Raw genomic sequence first — 4,403 nt, forward strand, 5'->3', positions numbered from 1 at the left:
TTTTTGTATGTTGAACCATCCCTGCATCTCTGGTATGATGCCTACTTGGTCATGGTGGATGATTTTTCTGATGTGCTCTTATATTCGGTTTGCCAGTATTTTATTGAGTTTTTTTTGCATCAATGTCTATGAAGGAAACTGGTCTGTAATTCTCTTTCTTAGTTGCAATTTGTTTGGTTTGGGTTTCAGAGTAACTGTAGCCTCATAAAAAGAGCTTGGCAATGTTCCTTCTGGTTCTATTTTTAGAACAATTTGAGAAGAATTGGTATTAATTATTTGAAAATCTGATAGAGTTCTGCAATGAAATCATCGGTAGTTGATGGCTGCTTGTATTTCCTTAGTGGTTAAAGGTCTACTTAATTTGCTTGGCTGGTCTTGATTTAATTTTGGTATGTGATATTTATCTAGAAATTGGCCTATTTTCTTTAAGTTTTCCAATTTTGTGGAGTACTGGTTTTTGAAGTATGACCTGATGATTCTCTGTATTTCCTCCGTGTCTGTTATGTCAGCTTTCTTATTTCTGATTTTGTTAATTTGGATATTCTCTCTCTGCCTTTTGGTTAGTTTGGGTAAAGGTTTGTCTATTTTGTTGATTTTTCTCAAAGAACCAATTCTTTGTCTCTTGATTCTTTGCCTTGTTTTCATTGTTTCTATTTTGTTGACTTCAGCTCTCAGTTTGATTATTTCCTGTCATTTAGTCCTTCTGGTGAGTTTGCTTCTTTTTGTTCTATGGCTTTCAGGTGTTCTGTTAATTCACTAATGTGGAATTTCTCCAGGTTTTTAATGTAGGCACTTAAGACTATGAACTTTCCTCTTAACACTGCTTTCAAATTGTCTCATAAGTTTGCATATGCTATGCATTTATTTTCATTGAATTTTAGGAAGTCTTCAATGTCTTTCTTTCTTCCTTCCTTGACCAAGTGGTGATTCAGTTGAGCATTGTTCAGTTTCCATGAGTTTGTGGGCTTGTTGCAATTAGTGCTGTTGCTGAATTCAAACTTTAAGCCATGATAGCCCAATAAGACTCAGGGGATTATTCCAATTTTTTTCTATCTGTTGAAATTTGCTTTGTTACCAAGTATGGTTGATTTTTGAGAAGGATCTATGAGGTGCTGAGAAGAAGGTATATTCTTTTGTGTTTGGGTGAAATGTTCTATAGATGTCTGTTAAGCCCATTTGAGTCATAACATCCATTTAGATTCTTTATTTCTCTGTTAAGTTTCTGTGTGTCTGTCCTGTCCTGTGGTGAGAGGGTGTGTTGAAGTCTCCCACTATAAGTGTGTGGGGCTTGATGTGTGATTTAAGCTTTAATAATGTTCCTTTTACAATGAGGGTGCTCTTGCATTTGGGGCAGAGATGTTCAGAATTGAGACTTCATCTTGATGGATTTTTCCTGTGATGAATATGAAATGACCTTCTTCATCTCTTTCAACTAATTTTAGTTTGAAGTCTATTTTGCTAGATATTAGGATAACTACACCAACTTGTTTTTCAGGTCCATTTGATTGGAAAATCTTTTCCCAACCCTTTACTCTGTGTCGGAGACAGCAAAGCACAGCCCCCCTCTACATGCGGTTCCTGAGTTGCAGGAAGTAATAATTCCCTCCAGGCAACCCAGTGGCAGCTAAACAGCGTGTTACTTGAGGGCCAAGGAGAAAACACCAACATGCCACTTGGCAATGATTCTAGTTATAACAATTCTATTTAGTGTACTTGTTCTTCGTGTTCTTTTTCTCTTTCCCACACCAGTGGCTTCTGAACATATGGATGTGCTGTACAATAATATGAGTCTTCCTGATCAGATAGAGCGGGCAGGCACTGAAGATGTAAAGCAGGTTATGGGGGGGAAAAAAACCTCACCAATGATAGACTTGGGGAAATTTGAGAAAAATGCAGAAATTCTTTTTTTACCTGATTATAAAACTTGGCAAAATAATGACACGGACAGAAAAGAACTTGACTATGACGAATAAAGTTTTTGAGGAACTTAGGACTTTTAGGGCTGCCTTATAAATTAAAACTGGAATCGTGAGGACCAACAATAGGAAGGGTACGACTATGGAATAAAACCCACTGAACTATGCTTCTCTAACTGCAAGAAGGTAGCCTCTGAGATGAAAGCTTCAGAAGTTGTTTTATGATTAACTCAGCTAAGAATTAAGAATATAGTGGCTGGCATGGGGCTTGGGAACTGGGAAAATGTCATAATGAATGATGATGTTCTGATTTCAAAGAATCCTTTTACTTCTTGTGAACTGCTTTGCCCAGGGAATGATTAACCTGTGGCAAGAAAAAAGAATCATTTTCCTGTGTAAAATTCACAATAAAAGACTGAGGTTTGAAGATCATGGCAGAAAGAAGCACAATAAAAAGTACTTGCCATGCAGCTGATAGCCTGTTAGCTTGCATCAGAGTCCTGTGTTCATGTACTCATTTTGCCTTCCAGACATCCCAGATTTAAGACCCTCTTCTCTGCTGAGGCTGGCCCCCCGCAATTCTGAGGTAATATCTGTCTTTGAGGTTAAAAATGTGTTTCCTGTATGCAGCAGAAAGGTGGATTCTGTTTTTGTAACCAATCTATTAGCTTATGTCTTTTTATAGATGAACTGAGCCCCATGATATAAAAAGATAATAATGACCAGTGATTGCAGGTTTCTATTATTTTCTTGTTGTTGTTGTTGGTGGTGGTGGTGGTGGAGGGGTGTGTGTGTGTGTGTGTGATTGTGTTTCTCTTTGGGATTTTCTGGTGTGGGATTTTCTATTGCCTGTGTTTTCGTGAATATAGCTAACTTCTTTGGGTTGGAGTTTTCCTTCTAGTACTTTCACTAGGGCTGGATTTGTGGATAGGTATTGACTAAATCTGGTTTTGTCATAGAATATCTTGTTTTCTCCATCTTTGTTGATTGAAAGTTTTTACTGGATATAGTAGTCTTGCCTGGCATCTGTGGTCTCTTAATGTCTGTATAATCCCTAACCAGGACGTTCTGGCTTTCACTGTTCCCATTGAGATGTCGGGTGCAATTCTGATAGGTTTGCCTTTATATGTTACTTGGTCCTTTTCCTTTGCAGCTCTTAATATTCTTTATTTATTCTGTATAATTACTGTTTTGATTATTATGTGGCAAGGGGACTTTGATTTCAGCCCAGTCTATTTGGTTTTCTATAGGCTTCTTATATTTTTTTTGGATTATGTATTTTTTTTATTGATAAAAGGAGAATAAAGAAAAGAAAAAACAAATTTCCACCTCCTCCCAGCCTCCCATTTCCCTCCCCCTCATCCCACTCTTCTCCCCCTCCTCCCACCCCTCTCCCGTTCCCCCCACTCCTCTCCCCCTCCCTCTCCAGTCCAAAGAGCAGTCAGGGTTCCTTGTGGTAAGTCCTAGGTCCTCCCCGCTCCGTCCATATCTAGGAAGGTGAACATCCAGACTGGCTAGGCTCCCACCAAGCCAGCACATTAAGTAGGATCAAAACCCCGTGCCATTGTCCTTGGCGTCTCATCAGCCCTCATTGTTCGCCATGTTCAGAAAGTCCAGTTTTATCCCATGCTTTTTTGGTAACAGTCCAGCTGGCCTTGGTGAGCTCCCAGTAGATCAGCTCCACTGTCTCAGTGGGTGGGTGCACCCCTCGTGGTCCCGACATCTTTGCTCATGTTCTCCCTCCTTCTGCTCCTCATTGGGACCTTGGGAGCTCAGTCCAGTGCTCCAGTGTGGGTCTCTGTCTCTATCTCCATCCATTGCCAGATGAAAGTTCTAGGATGATATGCAAGATATTCGTCAGTATTGCTCTAGGGTAGGGTCATTTCAGGTTCCCTATCCTCAGCTGCCCAAGGAACTAACTGGGGACCTCGGCTTGGACACCTGGGAGCCCCTCTAGGGTCAAGTCTCCTGCCCACCCTAAAGTGGGTCCCTTAACTAAGAATTGTGGTTCCGTGCTCCCCTATCCAACCTTCCTTTATCCCGATCCTCCTGTTTCCCCAAGTCCCCCCTCCTTCCCTTCTACCTTTTCTCTCCCCATCTCCCCTAACCCCCATCCCACCCCACCCCCAAGATCCCACTTTTCTCCCCGGCAATTTTGTCTACTTCCATTATCCAAGAGGATAACTATATGTTTTTCCTTGGGTTCACCTTCGTACTTAGCTTCTTTAGATTCGCCTGTTGTAGATTCCGTGACCCCTATTTATGGCTAGAAACCAATTATGAGTGAGTACATCCCATGTTCATCTTTTTGGGTCTGGGATACCTCACTCAGGATAGTGTTTTCTATTTCCATCCATTTGCATGCAAAATTCGAGAAGTCATTGTTTTTTACCGCAGCGTAGTACTCTAGTATGTATATATTCCATACTTTCTTCATCCATTCTTCCATTGAAGGGCATCTAGGTTGTTTCCAGGTTCTGGCTATTA

This window comes from Microtus pennsylvanicus, chromosome 8, assembly GCF_037038515.1.
Source record: "Microtus pennsylvanicus isolate mMicPen1 chromosome 8, mMicPen1.hap1, whole genome shotgun sequence".
Taxonomy (NCBI): Eukaryota; Metazoa; Chordata; class Mammalia; order Rodentia; family Cricetidae; genus Microtus; species Microtus pennsylvanicus.